General features: G+C 35.9%; 1 long non-coding RNA gene across 1 annotated transcript in view; it reads right to left on the bottom strand.

Annotated features, from left to right (window-relative positions):
• LOC309653750 overlaps nt 1-18,531 on the bottom strand; it is a 77,397-nt gene extending 58,866 nt beyond the window's left edge. The window contains exon 1 of the long non-coding RNA XR_014259432.1: nt 16,888-18,531. This is a non-coding gene — a long non-coding RNA (uncharacterized lncRNA). The remainder of the gene's footprint in view (nt 1-16,887) is intronic.
• Between the last annotated feature and the right edge of the window lie 3,789 nt (nt 18,532-22,320).

Consider the following 22,320-nt stretch of genomic DNA (forward strand, 5'->3'; position numbering starts at 1 on the left):
GGCAGCAGCCTGAAATAAGCTTGTTATTGTCAACCGTCCTTACCCGACTGAAGACAAATCAAAAACAGAAACTCTAATAAACAGTAAAATTGCCCATGGACTAGGTACATAAGAGAGCTGCAGTTTTAGAAGCCAAAGGACACATTCCTTTTCTACAGGCCCAGTTAACTGCCTGACACATTTTATCTTATTTATTATTTATCATATTTATTCTGCTTCAGAAGAACATGGTACTTTCTATGATAGTTGTCTGAATTATTTGCCACATTTAAAAAGTATTAATTTTTTTCTCCCTTAGATAACAGCCGTTATTGGATGCTGCCATGTATCAGGCTGTTTTCTAAGCATTTTACAAGTATTTTCTCATTAAATCTTTACAATTGCTGTGAAAGTAGGATCTATTATTACCTCTACTTTTTAAATGAGGAAATTGAGGTTCAAAGAGAATATTAATTTGACCAAGGAGACAGAACCTGGTGACCAAAGAGCTGGGACTTTAACACGGGCAAGCTGAGCAGGATCAGAGCGCCTAACCACACAACCGAGTTTCTCTCTTCCTTATATTGTGGGGAAAAAAACCCAAGAAACAGAGGGCTTCCCTGGTGGCTCAGTGATTAAGAGTCCGCCTGCCAATGCAGGGAACACGGGTTCGAGCCCTGGTCTGGGAAGATCCCACATGCCGCAGAGCAGCTAGGCCCGTGCGCCGCAATTACTGAGCCTGCGCGTCTGGAGCCTGTGCTCCGCAACGGGAGAGGCCGCGATAGTGAGAGGCCCGCGCACCGCGATGAAGAGTGGCCCCCGCTTGCCGCAACTAGAGAAAGCCCTCGCACAGAAACGAAGACCCAGCACAGCCAAAAATAAATAAATAAATAAATAATTCCATAAAAAAAAAAAACAAAAACCCAAGAAACAGAAACATAAAGCAAACAAAAAAAAAGGGGTTTTCTAGTTGAAATGCTGATCACAAGTAAGCCTAATATGCACTTTTATTTTCTTCTGCACTAAAACTAACCAAAGCATGAGATAATCTCCTTCTAGCTTATTTGCTGTATGAAAAATTTTCAACATTTCTTAAATGGGAAATGAAGGTGAAAAATTAAAGCAGATCTTGAATTACTTGGATGGATTTATAGCCTCTAAAGACACCACCAGGCAAGCCATCCCAAAGATCATAGAACAGAAGGCTCACAGATCAAATTATGATGCTCAGATCACATCAGTTTCAAACACACTTGGAAAGAAGAGATGGGGTAGGTTAAGGTACTTAGGACAGGGTGCGAGTAGAAAGGCAACACTACCTGAGTCTGGGCTACACGATGCTGATGCCTCCTGCTTCACTGTACCGCATCAACCTTCCACACTGGCAGTGTGCTTATGACTGTAAGCAAAGTGAGGGCAACCAGTGACACACACTTGCCTTAATGGTAAGATACAGGCACAAGTACACCCAACCACAGCTGGTTTCATCAAATGCGTGGCTGACTTAGGGTAACACAGCTATCAGCCCAGCTGTGGCATCAACATGACTTGATATTTCCAGTCATGTCCTTCATTACACTGTAATTCTTTTCACCAAATCGTCAGTGTATTTTACAGATTACTACTACTATACTAACTTACTATATAAATTTAATAAGTCATATAAATACCACCCAAGTGTCACAAGCTCCTTGCTTAGACATTTTATACAATTAACATACCTGATGCATTTTGACTGTCTCTTGTAAACTACTAGATTAATTTCTATATACGTTTAACTTTTCTTTTGAGTCTTATCCCACCTGTTTGTTGCCTTTTCTCTGTGGAAGAATTGAATATTCCAAAATAATACAGAAAATGCATATTACAACCCTGTCTAACATGCCTCACATTTTTAACAAGAATAATCCCATGATAATATCCATTATTTTTGGAAACATTTATATGTTAATTATATATATTTTTACATGTTTTAAAGAACACCTGCTGTCTCAAACTCTGTGAAATATCTTTCTCCAGGGATTCCAGGTGATTTCTAGCTATCCACACAATTAAGTCTTTGTCTTTGAAAGCACTACAAATTGAATATCATTAATGAAATAGAGCTGATACATTTCTTTCCATAGGTTTCTTAGGGGACTATGTATACAAATAAGTTGAAAGCATAGTAGCTCTTCTAATCAATTATGTTTTTCTGGTGATATAGATTTTCATAGCTATAATTTATTCTGTGTGTTATAAAATGTTCATCTTCATTGACCCAACTTGCAGTGATATTAACTTACCTTACAATGAGTTCAGTTTGAAATGAATTGAAAATAAAAGGGCAAATTTAAACTTGAATTCATATACTTTGAAATATAGTAAACTAAAATTTTTATTTTTCCCAGCTTTATTGAGATATAATTGGCATATATAACCTTAAAGTGTACAACATGATGATTTGCTACATGTATATATTGCAAAATGACTACCAAAATAAAGTTAGTTAATATATCCATCAACTCACATAATTAATCCTGTGTGTGTCTATGCATGTGTGTGTATGTGTGTATGTGGTGAGAATTTTAAGAGCTACTCATTTAGCAACTTTCAAGTATATAATACAGTATTGTTAATTATAGTCTCCATCCTGTATACTAGAGCCCTAGATCTTAAAGCTGGAAGTTTGTACACTTTAACTAATATCTTTCCATTTACCCACCCTACCCGCAGTCCCTGGAAACTACCATTGTACTCTGTTTCTATGAGTTCAACTTTTTTTAGTATTTCACATATAATTAAGATCTTAGAGTATTTGTCTTTCTCTGTCTGACTTATTACAGTTTGCATAATGACTCAAGGCCCATCCATGTTGTCCCAAATGGTAGGCTTTCCTTTTTATGGCTGGATAATATTCCATTGTATATGTGTGTGTGTATATATGCCACATTTTCTTCATCCCTACATTCATCAATAAACACTTAGGTTATTCGCATGTCTTGGCTATTGAAAACAATGCAGCAGTGAGCATGGAGGTGTATGTCTTTTATTTCCTTTGGATAAATACCTAGAAGTGGGAGTTTTTGATCATATGGTAGTTCTATTTTTAATATTTTGAGGAATCTCCATACTGTTTTCTGTAGTGGATGCACCAATTTACATTCCCATTCATTCTTTTTTTAAAATTTATTTTATTGAGGTATAGTTGATTTACAATGTTTTGTTAATTTCTGCTGTAAAACAAAGTTATTCAGTTATATATATATTCTTTTTCCTATTCTTTTCTATTATGGTTTATCACAGGATATTGAATATAGTCCCCTGTGCTATACAGTAGGACCTTGTTGTTTATCCATTCTCTATATAATAGTTTGCATCTGCTAATCCCAAACTTCCAATCCATCCCTCCCCCACCCCTTGGCAACCACCGTCTCTCCTGTGAGTCTGCTTCTGTTTCATAGATAAGTTCATTTGTATCATATTTTAGATTCCACATATAAGTGATATCGTATGGTATTTGTCTTTTTCTTTCTGACTTACTTCACTTAGTATGATAATCTCTAGGTCCATCCATGTTGCTGCAAACGGCATTATTTCATTTCTTTTTATGGCTGAGTAATATTCCATTGTATATATGTATCACATCTTCTTTATCCATTCATCTGTCAATGGACATTTAGGATTTTTCCATGTCTTTGCTATTGTGAATAGAGCTGCTATGAACATAGGGGTGCCTGTATCTTTTTGAATTAGAGTTTTCTCTGGATATATGCCCAGAAGTGGGGTTTCTGGATCATATGGCAACTCTATTTTTAGTTCTTTAAGGAACCCCCATACTGTTTTCCATAGTGGCTGCACCAATTTACATTCCCACCAACAGTGTAGGAGGGTTCCCTTTTCTCCACACCCTCTCCAGCATTTGTCATTTGTAGACTTTTTGAAGATGGCTGTTCTGACCGGTGTGAGATGGTACCTCATTGTAGTTTTGATTTGCATTTCTCTAACAATTAATGTCCATTCCCATTAATTCTTAAGATTGTATGCCTGCAAAACCAGGTCAGGTACTGATAGTTTCTTATTTGTTTTCCCCAGGGCAGTGCTGACTGCCCAAGTTAGTGCTGTTTCTCCTAGCCCTACAAGGTGGTTCAGGCTTTATGAATGTGCTCCTTAGCCATCTGTAGGTGCTTTCTCTCCCTGCTGTCAGGGGCCTCCACAGAGTGGGGGTGTGTGTAGGATGCCTGTGGGCCAGTGAGGTGGATCCACAGTCAAGGTGTTCTGAGCAGCTGTGAGCAGGCTTCCTATTGGAGACCAAGACATCATGATTTGATTCACTCGCTTTGACACATTCTGTTCTGAGCCCTGGCTGCCCTTCTCCCAGTCACTCACCTCCCACCAGTTGCGTAGTTCAGGACTCAGAATTCGGGATGAGGCGAGAAAGCAGTGGGTCTCTAAGGCAGCATCCTGCGTGGCTGGGGAAACTGGGTGCTCACGTACACGCTCTCACTTACTCTAGTGGAAAAACTCGCAGGCTGAGACGTTCTCTCCTGGCGCTGGGTGGTGTCACCTTGGGGGAGGGGTGACACAGGTAAATTGAAACTGTTCCACTTACCCTCTTCAGTGCATCCAGTTTGGATCTATTTGCTCCAGTGATGTGCTAGAACTTCTCTGCTGAACTCCCAAGCTTCCACAACAGCCCACTCATCCATGGATGATTGTCAAAATCTGTGTCCTTTGTGGGGAATATGGTAGGAAATGCCTATACTGCTCTTTTGATGATGTCACTGCCCTAAACTCCAGTCTTTAAGTGTGTATGGACTGATTCAAATGTTTGCAAGCTAAAAATGCCTTTTAAAAATATCATTTGAGAAGTTGTTTTAGCATCTCTTTTAACCTTTCTTTAGACCACATTCTTACCAAAACATAAAAAGGACAATGACAAAATCTTCATGACCGATGTATAGAACATTTGCTGATCAATACTTAGAAACTATGAAGAAAAGTTTCCTAAAATGTTTTTATCTATTTGTTATCTCAATTTGAAATTTTACAAGTCTAAAATAATTTTATTGTCTATTACAAATTTTAGTTATTAAGTTTTGTGTCCAATAGCTCAAGAATTCTTTCCCAGATTCTAAAAATCTCTGTTTCCAAGGAAAAAGTTCTACCTGATATTTGCTTCCAAAAAAAAAAAAAAGGTACTGTATAAAATGAGATGCTGCTAATGATAGAAATCAGATTTTTATTTCAGGGAGGATATATAAGGCAGGCATGAGACATAAGTTAGCAACTAAATTGATAAATCAAGTTAACAAAAGAAGGTATGTTTTATCAAGATTTTAATATGCAAAAGAATTCATGGTATCATAAATTTAGTCCAATCTACTCAAGCCCATGAAGTAGTGACCTGAAAATCATCCATAATTTCTCTCAGTAAACGTTAGGTATTCTTTTAGTTCCATGTAACCAGAAACTCTCCTTGGCCTTTCCCACATGCTTGTTATTCATGTGTTCAAGAGAGCTGTCTCAGTGCCAGATATCAGACCTAAGTGTAGGGCAATAAATAGGAAGGGCTTTACTGGCTGCACCTGTTCATTTTTCATTATTGTGATTGAAGTTTGATTAATTAGAAAAGTAAAAGCTTTTCATAAGTTCTCCCCTGTGACTCTCTCCCTTCTATCCCCTGCAAATTTCTGCTTATACTCTCTAGAAATGGATCACATGCCTTTTCTAGCTATTAAGGAGTCTATAAAAATAAGTAGTGTATTTGTCTTCCCAGCATCAGTGAGGAAGAAGAGGAGCAAATGTTTGGGTATAACCAGAGTCTGATAAGTATCAGGCAGGATTCCAACAGAAATATTCTGGAGTAAACATTAAAAAAATTTTTTTTATGATCTGAGATGCATAACTCTCTGGGTAAAGATGGGTTTCAGTCACAATTCATTCTTCTTTTAAGCAAAATAATTTCCTTGGCTGTAGCTAATAACTTTTTATAAAATTAAAGAAAATTCATATCAGACAAAATAGACTTTAAAATAAAGACAAAGAAGGACACTACATAATGATCAAGGGATCAATCCAAGAAGAAGATATAAAAATTGTAAATATTTATGTACCCAACATAGAAGCACCTCAATACATAAGGCAAATGCTTACAGCCATAAAAGGGGAAATCGACAGTAACACAATAATAATAGGGGATTTTAACACCCCAGTTACACCAATGGACAGATCAGCCAAACAGAAAATAAATAAGGAAACACAAGCTTTAAGTGACACATTAGACCAGATGGACTTAAGTGATATTTATAGGACATTCTATTGAAAAACAACAGAATACACTTTCTTCTCAAGTGCACACGGAACATTCTCCAGGATAGATCACATCTCAAGCCTCGATAAGTTTAAAAAATTGAAATCGTATCAAGCATCTTTTCCGACCACTATACTATGAGACTACATGTCAATTATAGGAAAAAACTGTAAAAAATACAAACACATGGAGGCTAAACAATACACTACTAAACAACCAAGAGATCACTGAAGAAGTCAAAAAGGAAATTAAAAAATACCTAGAAACAAATGACAATGAAAACACGATGACCCAAAACCTATGGGTTGCAGCAAAAGCAGTTCTAAGGGGGAGTTTATAGCAATAAAATCCTACCTCAAGAAACAACAAAAATAAACAACCTAACCTTACACATATAGCAATTAGAGAAAGAAGAACAAAAAAAACCCCCAAAGTTAGCAGAAGGAAAGAAATCATAAAGATCAGATCAGAAATAAATGAAAAAGAAATGAAGAAAATGATAGCAAAGATCAATGAAACTAAAAGCTGGTTCTTTGAGAAGATAAACAAAATAGGTAAACCATTAGCCAGACTCATCAGGAAAAAAAGGGAGAAGACTCAAGTCAACAGAACTAGAAATGAAGAAGGAGAAGTAACAACTGACACCACCGAAATACAAAGGATCATGAGAGACTAATACAAGCAACTATATGCCAATAAATGGACAACCTGGAAGCAATGGACAAATTCTTAGAAAAGCACAACCTTCCGAGACGGAACCAGGAAGAAATTGAAAATATAAACAGACCAATCACAAGCACTGAAATTGAAACTGAGATTAAAAATCTTCCAACAAACAAAAGCCAAGGGCAAGATGGCTTCACAGGTGAATTCTGTCAGACATTTACAGAAGAGCTAACACCTATCCTTCTCAAACTCTTCCAAAATATAGCAGAGGGAGGAACACTCCCAAGCTCATTCTACGAGGCCACCATCACCCTAATACCAAAACCAGACAAAGGTGTCACAAAAAATGGAAACTACAGGCCAATATCACTGATGAACATAGATGCAAAAATCCTCAACAAAATATTAGCAAACAGAATCCAACAGCACATTAAAAGGATCATGTACCATGATCAAATGGGGTTTATCCCAGGAATGCAAGTATTCTTCAATATACGGAAATCAATCAATGTGATACACCATATTAACAAATTGAAGGATAAAAACGATATGATCATCTCAAAAGATGCAGAAAAAGCTTTTGAAAAATTCAACACCCATTTATGATAAAAACTCTCCAGAAAGTAGGCATAGAGGGAACTTACCTCAACATAATAAAAGCCATATATGACAAACTCACAGCCAACATCATTCTCAATGGTGAAAAAGTGAAACCGTTTCCTCTAAGATCAGGAACAAGACAAGGTTGCCCACTCTCACCACTGTTTTTCAGCATAGTTTTGGAAGTTTTAGCCATAGCAATCAGAGAAGAAAAAGAAATAAAAGGAATCCAAAGTGGAAAAGAAGTAGTAAAACTGTCACTGTTTGAAGATGACATGATAGTATATATAGAAGATCCTAAAGATGCCACCAGAAATCTACTAGAGCTAATCAATGAATCTGGTAAAGTAGCAGGATACAAGATTAATGCATAGAAATCTCTTGCATTCCTCTACACTAACAAAGAAAAATCAGAAAGAAAAATCAAGGAAATGCTCCCACTTACCATTGCAAAAAAAAGAATAAAATACCTAGGAATAAACCTACCTAAGGAGACAAAAGACCTGTATGCAGAAAATTATAAGACACTGATGAAAGAAATCAAAGACGATAAAAACAGATGGAAACATATACCATGTTCTTGGATTCAAAGAATCAACATTGTGAAAATGACTATACTACCCAAAGCAATCTACAGATTCAGTGCAGTCCCTATCAAATTACCAATGGCATTTTTCACAGAACTAGAACAAAAAATTTTACAATTTGTATGGAAACACAAAAGACCCCGAATAGCTAAAGCAATCTTGAGAAAGAAAAATGGAGCTGGAGGAATCAGGCTCCCTGACTTCAGACTACACTACAAAGCTACAGTAATCAAGACAGTATGGTACTGGCACGAAAATAGAAACATAGATCAATGGAACTATAGGATAGACAGCCCAGAGATGAACCCACACACATATTGTCACCTTATCTTTGACAAAGTGGGCAAGGATATGCAATGGAGAAGACAGCCTCTTCAATAAGTGGAGCTGGGAAAACTGGACAGCTACATGTAAAATAATGAAATTAGATCACTCCCTAACACCATACACAAAAATAAATTTAAAACTTATTAAAGACCTAAATGTAAGGCCAGATATTATAAAACTCTTAGAGGAAAACATAGGCAGAACACGCTATGACATAAATCACAGCAAGATCTTTTTTGACCCACCTCCTAGAGAAATGGAAATAAAATAAAAAATAAACAGATGGGACCTAATGAAACTTAAAAGCTTTTGCAAAGCAAAGGAAACCATAAACAAGATGAAAGACAACCCTCAGAATGGGAGAAAATATTTGCAAACGAAGCAACTGATAAGGATTAATCTCCAAAATATACAAACAGCTCATTCAGCACAATATCAAAAAAAAACCCAATTCAAAAATGGGTGGAAGACCTAAATAGACATTTCTCCAAAGAAGACATACAGATTGCCAACAAACACATGAAAAGATTCTCAACATCACTAAACATTAGAGAAATGCAAATCAAAACCACAATGTGGTATCACCTCACACCAGTCAGAATGACCATCATCAAAAAATCTAGAAACAATAAATGCTGGAGATGGTGTGGAGAAAAGGGAACTCTCCTGCACTGTTGGTGGGAATGTAAATTGATACAGCCACTATGGAGAACAGCATGGAGGTTCCTTAAAAAACTAAAAATAGAACTACCATATGACCCAGCAATCCCACTACTGGGCATATACGCTAAGAAAAACATAATTCAAAAAGATACATGTACCACAGTGTTCATTGCAGCACTATTTACAATAGCCAGGACATGGAAGCAACCTAAGTGTCCATCATCGGATGAATGGATAAAGAAGATGTGGCACATATATACAATGGAATATTACTCCACCATAAAAAGAAACGAAATTGTGTTATTTGTAGTGAGGTGGATGGACCTAGAGTCTGTCATAGAGAGTGAAGTAAGTCAGAAAGAGAAAAACAAATACCGTATGATAACGCACACATATGGAACCTAAAAAAAGCGGTACTGATGGACCTACTGGCAGGGCAGGAATAGAGATACAGACTTAGAGGATGGACTTGAGGACATAGGGGGAAGGGGAAGCTGGGACGAAGTGAGAGAGTAGCGTTGACATATATACACTACCAAATGTAGAATGGATGGCTAGTGGGAAGCTGCTGCATCGCACAGGGAGATCAACTCGACGCTTTGTGACAACCTAGGGGGGTGGGATAGGGAGGATGAGTGGGAGGCTCAAGAGGGAGGGTTTATGGGGATACATGTATACTTATAGCTGATTCCCTTTGTTGTACAACAGAAAGTAACACAACATTGTAAAGCAATTATATTCCAATAAAGATATTAAAAATTAAAATAAAATTAAAAATTAAAGAAAATTAACTTTCCATATGTTTGCATAAATTAAAGAAAGCATATTTGTCCTTTAAGCATGCTTAAAGGACAGTGCAGTTGTATGTACAAATTTATATTTGATACATTTTCTTTGATGTATAGATATTTTAAAGTAAGATATTTCAAACATAAAGCTTAAAGTAGACTTGAAAAAACCCTCAAACACTCATGTTTACTTTCGAAATAACATGTGAATGAACAGAAGGAATACATTTTTAAATGGTATTGTACAATACTTTTTGTTCTTTTAGTTATGTTTTTTCAGGGAAATTAAACTTGATAAAAACGGAATAAAATAAAAGGACCTGGAGTACCAACAGTGTTGGTGGGGAGAGTTGTGTTGATAACTTTGTTGAATGAAGAAAGAAGAAGTAAAAGAGGACATTGATGAACAATGAATACTGGACCCTACTCTTTGATCAGTGAGCCAATTCCAGTGAAGAGACCCAACAAAAGAAAATCAAATAGCACCTACTTACAGGGCCATAATCTGCAGTACACCCATCCACCTGTCCCACTCTTCAAAGGCCTATCAGCTCCCTTCACAAGTTTTCATAATTATTTTCTCAGGTCAAGTGAAATGGATTTATTATCAGCTTCCTAGGGCTGCTGGAAGATCTCTTCTCATTTAGTCAACTCATCCTGAACAATTGTAACCATGTCCATTGTGTCTTCTACCATCTCTATGTATAGACTTCAAGGAAATATCACCTTTCTGGAAAGTACAGTAGGATCATTATATTGTTCACTTCTGTTTATTATGATGTTTTGTGAGTAGCAGATACAGGAGTATTAAAACTAAAGAAATAAGATGACCTCTAGGCATGCTATAATACTGCTTTCCTTGGGTTGTCCAGCCCTGGGAATTTGTCAGTTTGACTTTGTCTTTATTTCTACAGCTTAGACAATTGAATTTTTATTTTCAGTGAAATAAGAAATTCTTCTAGAGACATGTAGAAAATCTCTTGTTCTTTATCTGTCAATGGAGCCAAGATTGTAAAGCCTTGAGCTTGTCATTTGTTTTCTTCCTGCTCTCAGTACAGTAAGAAGATATCCTAGCCCATGTGCATCAAGAGTAGGTACTCGGTTCCACCGTGTCTTTAGACATTTGATCACAGGTGACAATTTAATTAATCATGATGCATGGAATGCCAAAATTTACTGATTTCTTATTTCCCATTGATAAGGAGCTCAGCACATTTTTTGAGGTCGAGGATACAACTAACCAATTCATGAATCTTATTTATGAGGTTTTTTTCCCTGGGAATATACTTGGTACCAATATAGTATCAAACTCAGGGTCCAGTTAGGAAGAGATAAATCATTCTAAATATGGCAACAGAAAGAATTTAGTATATTGAATTGGATAAAGAGGTGTTGGAAAATAGAAAGATCAAAAGAGAACACTAAGGTACAACAGAGTTACACCCCTAAGGCTTAAGGCACAAAGGGAAGATCATGGAGCTTTCAGAATATGGAAACTTAGAGAAGATGCCCTAGAGAGTTGAGACTCAGCTCTCTAAGAAGTGGGTGTCATACAGATGCAGCTAATAGCACAGGAGCGTAGAGATGGGGGTTTTCAGAGCTAGGCTCCAAACTTTGAAGAGGAGGCACTGCTTGGCTACTCTTAGTACCTCAGGAGATCACAGGTTGGACCCCAAAGAGTTTGGGTCCAGACCTCTAGGAATGGGCCGTCCCCTAGCGAGTGCTAGAACCTCTGAAGGGAGACAGTGCTGTTTGTTCCTGGGGAACCAAAGCTGCTGGAAACTGGGGATGACTGCTGCTGCTTGGTGAAAGATCACTGCTGGAGAGAGAATGGAGTGATGCTGACGGGAAGAACAGGCCAACAGGAAGGAACAAACTTTTTCAACTCGCTCTCCCTTGCCTTCCAGCTTTAATCTAGCACTCCATATTGGTGGAGCTTAACTGGCAACCATGTGAAAAAATGAGAGAGTTTTCGGAATTCCAACCACGTAAAGTAGAGCATAGATGCGTCAATTTAGAGATGAGTGGTATACCTTAAAATAAAGTTAATGCATCTTTTAAAGGATATCTGTATATAAAATTGAAAGAGAGTCAGTTCAAGATCGAGGCAAGTCCTAAGGAATGAGTGAGGTTGGGATGGGGGAGAAAGAATCACCATTAAAATATTTATACGTAAGATGGAGACAAAAAAAAACAGGGCATGGAAACACACATACAAGGAACGAAGGGATGGAGGAGGAAAGAAGAAATTTTAAAAGGAAGGAAAAAAATGTAAATTAATAGAAAGAAAATGAAAGAAGAAAAAGAATTAGAAGGAAAAGCATTTCAGGATAACAAAGTTAAAAGCTAGAAGGAACTTCCAAAATATCAACCTATTGGCCTATTTTCAACTAGGAGATTAAGCCATCACTATAAAACAAGTTGTAGAACTTTTAAAAATCTTCAGTTACAGGCAGGGAATTTCTTCTGTTTTCTTAAGGTGATATATAAAAGGCTGCATTGTAGGCAAATGTTAATTTACCTCCTTCTTGTTAATTTACTGCTGATCACATTTAAACCATCGTAAAATATTGGTGACCTTGTTCATAGAAGGGCAAATACCGGTTATTGCACAATTCACCCAGACATTTTAATCCTTCTTTCATGTGCCTTTTTAAATTTTGGAAAAGTCAAGGACAGTTATTTTGTCTGAGGTATTAATCAATATGAAAAACATTGCTAGGAACTGAAGTGCTCTGGATTAGTGCAGTTTGTACATAGTGGGAGACTGCTATTGGATTGGAATATTGGGGGAAAAATAAGCATTTTTAGTAAAGGTTTTTCTCAAAGGCTGCATGGGATTCTCCAACTTCTTTTAAAGTACAAAGCCTAAATGAACCTTTTCTTGGTGACTATGGACAAAAACTCCCTCCTTGACCAAACTCTATTTTCAGGTTCCCCTGAGCCCACTTTTCTACTAAGCCTCATTCTTGCCCCACCTCCCTTGTCTTAGCCCCATGACCTTGTCCAATTCTGGCAAAGAATCCTGCTAAACCAGTTTATGGAGAATCCTCCCACCCTTGATATCCAGCCACACTCCTCTTCCCCCATCCTTCATACTAACCAAGTTGCTCTTAGTAATTTTCTGTCTACCCTCTTACTCTGTTTGTTGGGTGTCAATCCCCAGCTGTCCTTGTTGTATTTGTAGGTGAGTTCAATCTCTCTCCCTATTTCAGTAGTCTTGAGCTCCATTAAAATAGTCTTTAATAAAGTCTTCCTTGACATTTTTAACAAATGGAAGAATAATTTTCCTTCTACACTCCAAATCATTATGGAGACCAAATATTATTTAGTGTCCATTTGTATCTGTCACATATACTGTTTCTCTGCAGAGCTAGTTCTAGGGAACTGGCTCTGCATGTTCCTTACAGCCTCCTTCCTTTTAATTTTCTTTTTCTAATCTGTAGTGTTTAAGAAACCAGATAATCAAAGTTGTTAAGTAAAGAAATAAACTCTAAATGATGTTCTAACGTTTAGTCCTTGTAACAGTGATTTCTGTAACCCAGAAGTCATTTTCTCCATTACTTTTAATTTGAGACTGTTTAAAAGTCAGAAACAACAGAAAGCACTAATGTGAATGAAGAAAATGTTACTATATTAAAAACAGTGTATAAAAGCACGAGGATTACACCGATTTGATTTACCTTGGAGAGAAACCTTAGATGTTCAACAAAGCTTAATATTTGTGGCTCTGTCTGCAAATGACAATTATACATAAATGAATAATACATCTTTTACAACCAATGCTAGCTTTTTGCTGATGTATTTGTTAACAAACAAATGAAAAGTTCAGGTTTTACTTGACTGCCAGACTGGCTGCATCTCTACTTTGGGATTTTTTTTTTTTTTCATATCAAATAAAGCAATGGCCAAAAAAGGCTTAAATGGCCATATCTGATTCAGATGAGCCAACCATAGACTTAACTGTTGATGGTGAGGAAGAAAACTCCAGTGGATTCCATGTTACCTCACTACCAACCTTAGATGATTTTTGAATCTTACCACTTATTTCAGGTATAACTTAGAGGGAATCTTGTTGGAAGGTATAAATGTGTGCAGAAGAAATGAGGTGATATTTCACCCAACTCTTATGTTTCTTAGACACTCTGATCAGAGAATAAACTTCTATTTATTGATTTATTTATTCACATACATTTGTACATGCCTAGTAAGTGCTAGGCACTCTGCAGGAATGAATAAGGTAAATTATAGTACCTCAGTCAACTAGAAAAAAAGATTGAAATGAACACCAGCTCAATTTACTTAGTGAGGTTCCCAGTCTTAGTAAATGAAGAGTTGATGAATGTGTTTTATTTGAAAATAATCCTATTTTATTCTTAAGGAATGAAGGCCTTTCCAAATGTATATCTCCAATTTGAAAATATGAACTTAATAAAAAATAAAAATATGACACTGCTTCACTTATGCTTAATTAGATTAATACTCTTGCAGGAATTGAGTTTGATAGTTGCGATGCAGTTCTACTCCACCCGCTTTATTTATTCATCTGCGCTCAAGCATGTCAGCACAGTACTTGAAATGAGTTTATTGGTACTGGTAAATGTCTACCAACTTCCTTTAAGTTGAAGGACCTTATGAGTGCAGGAAGATTTTCATATCTACTATTTCAGATGTGGTCCCTTCAAGAGACATTTAATGCTATTTGGATTCTTTTCTTAAGGCTGTTTGTATCTTGTTTTTTTCTCCCAAAGGATCTTACCCTTGTATCCAAAAGTTTCATCCTATCTTAAACCTCCGATCATGTATGCCTTTTCCTTTTTATTAAAATTTTTTTTTTGTAACATTTTATGGAGATGGCTTTTTTTTTTTTTTTTTGGCTCTGTTGGGTCTTCGTTGCTGCACGTGGGCTTTCTCTAGTTGCGGCGAGCGGGGGCTACTCTTCGTTGCGGTGTGCGGGCTTCTCACTGCAGTGGCTTCTCATTGTGGAGCACGGGCTCTAGGCGCATGGGCTTCAGTAGTTGCAGCACGCGGGCTCAGTAGTTGTGGCTCACGGGCTCTAGAGCACAGGATCCGTAGTTGTGGCACACGAGCTTAGTTGCTCCACGGCATGTGGGATCCTCCCAGACCAGGGCTTGAACCCATGTCCCCTGCATTGGCAGGCGGATTCTTAACCACTGCGCCACCGGGGAATCCCTTATTAAAATTAATTATGTGATTGCTCCCAGGTGCAGATTTTGCTTAAATCTCTAATTCAAACTGAATCCTGAGAATTTGTTTCCTGCATGTTACACAATTTGGAAGCCCTTGTAACAACAAAACAAAGTGCTGTACACAAACGCTGTGGCAACACAGATCAGTATTTTCTTGGTCTTTTTAATTAAATGATGAAAATATTTAAATCTACTACATGTAGGCTCCTTGCAAAACATAGTATTATTTAATGTTTAACTTAAGATGTATTTAAGTTCCAAAACTTTTAACCCACTTTTATCTCTTGACCATCACAGATAAGGATATTAGTCTTTTTGAGATTTGTGTCTCATTTCTATTCAAGAAGATAAAAGCAAAACATGTAAAATGATTATGAAGGATTTCAAAAATCCTTGAAACATTTTGTGTTAGATGTGTGTTTAAGCAATTCATTTAAGGTTCCCTATTGAATAGTTCACACAAGAAAAGCCATGCCACTCACTTACTTAAACAAACACTACATGATTTTCTAACAAAGATTCTTCACACCTTTCAAAATTTGGTTTCTGAACAAATAGATGGTTTTTATTAAGCAGCTAAAGTAGTTCATGAGATTCTTAAAATACATTTGACATTATAACAGGACTTGTTCCCGATACTAACATATTCAATGTTATTACCCACATCACCAGTAGACATGGTCAAATGTAATACTGGATAGGAACTCCTCAAGTGTCTATTATACAATTAGAAGTTCTTTCCTTGATTTATAAGGCCTAGCAATAAAGCAAGAATACTAGATTATTAGAATTAGAAAGGGTTTTATATAAATTATAATCCAAATCTCTCCTGTTGCAGATAAGAAAATTGATGATTAGAGAGATTAATTGGAGAAAGAAACAAGATTAGAATTGAATTCCCCCCATTCCCAAATATATTTTTCATTTTGTAGAAAGTTAATATCATTCAGTGCTTAGGTTGGGAGTTAAAAATCCCATCCTTCTCGCAATTCAACATATAATTCAAGCATTTACATTTATGGCAGAGAGAGAGGGATACAGAAAGAAAGAGAGAGAGAGAGACAGAGACAGAGACAGAGAAAAACTATCTGATTCTAATCTTTTTTGAGAACGCTTCAGGATCTCAAGATCAACAATAGAATTTCCTGATTAAAATGTATCTACCAACTAGAGATAGAGAAATGAATACACAATTACCTAAAACATGAGGGAAACAGACAGATAGTATAAAAGCACAGAATGATATGGAGGAGGTAATATTTAAGAGTTAAGCTGAAAGACGAGACCCATAATTTTAGATGGATTATTCTGAATTTCTGCTATGAGTGGTTTCTAAAGAGCAAGCTAATGTGTGCCTATGCGAATATTGACACCAACCACTGTCCCAAGGAGAACAATTCATAGACGTTTGTCATTCATTCTCAGTTAAATGCCCTTGGAATCTTAAATAAATAAATAAATAAACAAACAATAAGCAAACATGCTTGAAGTGGTCCTCGGACATGTTACAGTGAGGTCAAGTAGGGGCTTTGTACAATCTGCGGCCAAGGAGACGGTTTAAATTGTCGTTGTATCCTGTTAAATGTAATTTGCGGATACCAAAAATATAGTTCTACCATTTATGATGGTTGTTCCTCTTAAAGCGGGGACCTAAAATATTTTTAACTGGCCCTTTTCCCCTTAGTTCCTTAGACACTCTTATTTGCAAAAAATATATATACATTTGGATTAACACTCATTTTGAAGGTAACTTAAAAAAAGAACCCCTACGTTACCTTTTGGCGGCGTCTGAATATTTGATCCGTTGAATCTGAATATTTGTCCACTCCTCTGCCAGTTCGTCAATTGCTGGCACTTTTACTTGGCATCATCATTATTTCTCCTACGACCTGCATTGTCAGAAGCGCAGCAAGCTGTTGGTTGGAGACCTCTTTCCGGCAACAGTCAATAACGGTTAGACCAATTAAATCTAGGTAGGCAGCAAGTGCATTTTGCTTAGTTTAGTTGTGCTTGTTTTGTTTTTCTCTTATTCAGCAGTTTATGAGAAATGACACTTTCAGAGGAGGTGACAGTTATTTTTATGGCATAACTTGCCTGTCAGCATAATTGAGCCTCCCAGGACCGTCTGCCATCAGATTATGCCATTTAATGTGGCACTGGATACAAGAGTAACTTATGTCCACAAATAATTTTCTATTTGAGCTGCAGATTTCCAGTATCTTCCATCTAAGAGAATATAATTTCTATGATTCTTGTATTAGATAAGGTATTAGAGAGCTATGTCCTGTTAATACCATCTGCTTGCACTTAGTATCAACATATGTCAATATATACACCTCATTTGATTCTATGTTTAAAAGTTTTAATTCTGTAGTACAAAATTATTGTTGCTAAATAGCCAAGCTAGTTTATGGCTAGGTTCCTCTCCTGGGTATCCGTGATATTGGTTTCTAGGATGCCATAACAATGTTTTGCAGTGATGAACCAACCATGTTACCTGGGCTACTGCATATACTCTTTCACTCAACAAGTACCATGGAGCCCTATGATGCAGTCACTGTTCTAGGTATTGGCAGCATAGCAATTAACAAGATAGATACAGTTTCTGCATTCATGGAGCTAATATTCAGCTCTGCTAAGATTTTACATCGACTGTTTCTATTCCTCTGGATGTGAAAACCTTATTTATTGCACCTAAGACATTTGTTTTAATCATTTTTATTGATGTTATGCATTTAGAAAGCCCCAGAAAAACATCACTTGATTGAATAGTACTGATGATAATTTAAGTTTGGAAATCTAAATACTTGCAATTCTGGATTTGCTATTGATCTGAATAATCCTTTTATCTTTAGTTTTCTGATTTGCAATTTGTGATTCCCTGAAATCAAAATAGTAATGATAAAAATAGTCCTTGATATTTTGAAACTGAAAAAAGAGAATTCAGTACTCTTAGAGAATTATCTGGACTCTATTATACAGGTTTTGAGTTTAGAATCAATAACCATCAATTTGGAATCAATGTGTAACAGTTTAGCTTTTTTTTCATATGAAAGGTATATTGTGTTCTTTCATATCAAGATGAGATGATTTATTTTGATTGCTTTCTCTGTTCATAACTAATGCCATCTTTGGAACTAAATACACATGCACACAAATATAGATGCAAACACATATGATCCCTATGCCATTTTACACATACAAGAAAGCAAAGAAAGCACACAGCATGCAGACACACAATGATAGTGACACTTTAATTTAGATACTGGTTCTGGTGCTTCTTAAGTCAATATTAATGTGAAATCAATTAGTTGTGGCTTTGTTGCTATTTCAATGTTAATTTCATCAACTATTTTCCACACAAATGACTGTACCTACTTTTAAAGTTATCAAAAGTTTCTTTTGGCTTTGTAAATTGAGAAAATGGTACATTCTGGTCTATATATTTATATTATATTTGAAGAGAAATTTGTAAAAAAAAAAAAAAAGGAAAGAAAGTCTAGCCTTGTCAGACCCCTATTTTTATCTTTTAGGGGATCTCCATTGTTAAGACTCAGAGGCTTGGCATGGGTGATATTTTTTGATATGCCCTGTCTAACTTTCCAGTCTGCTTCCCTCTCCATTTCCTGCAAAATGACACTCTGGAGATGCCTCAGATATACCAAACTCTTTCAGGACTCTGTGTCCTTGAACATCTGTGTTCTTTGCCTAGACTCTCTTTCTCAGGCCTTAATTTCATTTTAGCTGCTGTCCTCTGCATGACTTCCTAAAACCCTGTGACTCTGAAGTTATGTTTTCTCTGCACATGCATGGAAGGATGTTTAGCTAGGCTGATGTCTACTCAATGAAGTTTTAACTAAACAAGACCACATGAAATCTGTAAACAGAAATACCTGATTTTTCAGAAAACAGTATGCTTGCTTCTCCCAAATTTTGGAGGCCAATACATTGGAAAACATCAGAGTATTATTGAAAATTAGTAGTTCTCAGCCATAGGTTTAGATAGGTTGGGCTAGCCTGTTGTTGACTCCAGCCTGAAGATTTATTCCTCAGTTCTGCCAAGCCAGAGAAAGATCCTGTAGAATGTCTGCCTGGTAATGATTCTCATTAGATCCGTCTTTGCTTTCGTTTTTATGTTTCATCATAGGAAGGAGATATCACATCCATTTTAGGCAGAACCTCTGAAATGTATCTTGTCCCTCACAGGTAAACATTCTAAGTCTCTTAAGACATGACCCCGGATGTGCTGATCGCTCAACCCATACCGCTTACCTTTTACCATATAGTCCCTGTCTTAGCTATTGTACGTTCTACATATTCCAGATGGACTCTCTATTAGATCAGATTCTAACAATTTATTCCACTGTCTTTCCCCAAAGCTGATACTCTCAAGCTCAGATCATGTCACATTAATCTTACACCCCCTAGGATCTAATGCTGTGTCTGATTCAGTACTGAATTCTGACCGAATTCTCTAAACACATTTTTTGAATGAATATCCTACAGTCCTTTTTAATGAATGAATAATTGAATTCGAGAATATGAATATGGATGATTGATTTCTTTTCATATTATGTATTTAGAAATTCATCATTTTTTCTAATAGAATATAATTAATGAGGAATATGAAACAGAGAAACAAAGTCTTATATGTATTTTAGCAATATAAGAGCACTACTGAGTAGATACAACACCTTTGAAAATTTTGACACTATTTACTCTATTCCTTTTTCAATAGACAGTGCCCTAATTTTGGAAATATTTCAAAAGGCATATGCTAATTTTCAAGTATAATTTCCCATGTTATTTTTAATTATATGCAAGGCTGGGGATAACGTGTTGAATCTTGAACATTGCAAATATTTGGAGTAGAGTAAATAAGATAGGTAGATGGATTAGTTTAGGAATCACATTATTTTAAAAGTGTACATTTTACCTCAGATGATATTTTAGCAATACCATCTTAACAGTGTCACAATTGTTGATGCAAAGTTAAATCATACATAAAATGGAGTTGGATCTATCACAATATTTTCAAATTGTTGGCTTCAATTGATTAAGCCTATAAAATCAATTTAATGACTTTATACTAATGCACTTTTGATAGACTAGAAATAACAAGAAGTAAGCTTAAAATAACAGTGCATTGCACATTACATTATGAAATTTTGTTCTGAGTGTGTGTGTGTGCGCTATACATCTAAATTTTACTGTGGTTTCTGAGCAAACGGGTCTGAAGACTCTTGATTCAGAGGGGCTCTAAAATCCTTTCAAAACAGGAGTCCAGAATTTATGAAGAGTATGTTGTTATTAAGTAGTTTGCAAGAATCTTCCAAAACACATACTTTCCCACAGCATGCCTTTGCTTTCCTATCAGGAAGATGAGATTTGTTGATGTGAAGTTGTTGACTACCAACAAATATTACAGGTATTTAGTTTGATGTGATAGTGCTGATAGGTTATATCGACCTATCAATAACTTACCTAAGTCCCGTTTTGATCAAGTATGTATGTATTGCTAAAATTTAGGAGACACATACTGAAAAGAAGATTGAGTGTTGTGGTTCATTAACTGGAAAAAACAGAAACATATGCAACCAAGAGTTTTGATGTTTTATCACCATTAGTTGAATACTATTAATTAATTTTGGAAAAATTAAATATTTTTAAATGAGAAAGGAAACTGAAATGTATTTCACTACTTTCATTTTACAAATCATTTTGTATATTTTGTTTTTCAGTACTTCCACACATACAACCCTTAACACAGAGGAGGTTCTGTAAATCTGATTGAAGGAATCAGGTTGCTCTAGAAAGACAATGCTAGTGGCAGAAACAGAAATAGACCTGGATAAAAAGCACTGCTAAATAGGCAGAAGAGAATCAGACTAGAGCAATAGAAGATATACTGTAACAGCTTACTATTCACGTCAGTCTCTGACCGGAATTCAGGACAATTATTAAAAAATGAAACTTGAGCTATACTCTTTTCATCTCTTGTATTGACATTACATTGACTCCCACCTTGTTTCAACTCTCCGATTCTTTACTGGTTAATTAGTTTCCTTGACCTCTCCTTGTTGGTGTGTAATATATTTACATAAGTATGGATTTATTATTATCATCTTGCCCAGGTCTAAAAGAGGGTTTAAGGTAGAGCAATGTTGAATTCATGAATGGATCCCACAATTTATACCAGTTTAAAAACAAACTACAATAACTAGCCCTACTTGAGAAGAATATTAGGTATCAGTCTCCAGAGAAGTTTCTTGTGGATGTGTAGGCACTTGATGAATTATTTCCTATCTAAGTCTGCTACTCATTTCTTCCATTTTCAAAGAGTAGTTCATGTTCCATAGATAGAAAAGAACTCAGGCATGGTTTTTTTTTCAGCCTATGAAAATCTGATAATAAAATTTATTCCTTGATCCATGTGAAAAAGGAAAGTACTTAATTCATGTACAAGGACTATATACCAACATGCGCTTTTAGCCTATTTGACTTGTTATTGTGTCAATACCGTGACAATGGAATTAACAGCAATTTTAAATGTCACTGCAGATAAATGTTTATATTCATTTTATAATGTCAAGAAATACCTTTTAAATCTACTTATATTTCAAGTGAGATTTATATTTGCCTTTCACCTTAGCATCTCTTAAAATTTTTATAGTATATTATCTTTAAGCAGATTGACACTGCAGCAGAATAAGAACATTTCATTGTGTGAATGTATTTATTATGTACACAGGAATTTTTCAAATATATGTCAGTTTTACCTGCAAGTAATTGATATGTTTTCCTGTAAGACTATAATTTTGTCTATTCTATTAATCCTTTTTCATGGAGTGTGAATAAAACTCATCTTTATTCAAAAAAACAAATTAGTAAAGTTATTTTTATGTACATAAAAGACAACCAAACTAGCTTTGAATTTCATTGCCTTTGGCAAAACATTCATTTATTTTAAGCTTATTCAGTTACAGAACACTGGATTCAAATGACTACATTTTAAAGTTAGTTTAATCTTGATGAAACTGGCAATATCAGTTTCCATTATAACTAGGGGGCCACTCATAGAAAACACAGGGAAGAAACTCTATTATTCCATCTCTTCTGAGGTACAAAGTCACCCTACCCATACATAAAAACATTAATTGCTCTAGCCATAAATTATTTATTTAGCAACTTTCCCTCTTAGAACATGA

Source organism: Balaenoptera physalus, assembly GCF_965194825.1.
Source record: "Balaenoptera physalus genome assembly, contig: HAP1_SCAFFOLD_1081, whole genome shotgun sequence".
NCBI classification, from domain to species: Eukaryota; Metazoa; Chordata; class Mammalia; order Artiodactyla; family Balaenopteridae; genus Balaenoptera; species Balaenoptera physalus.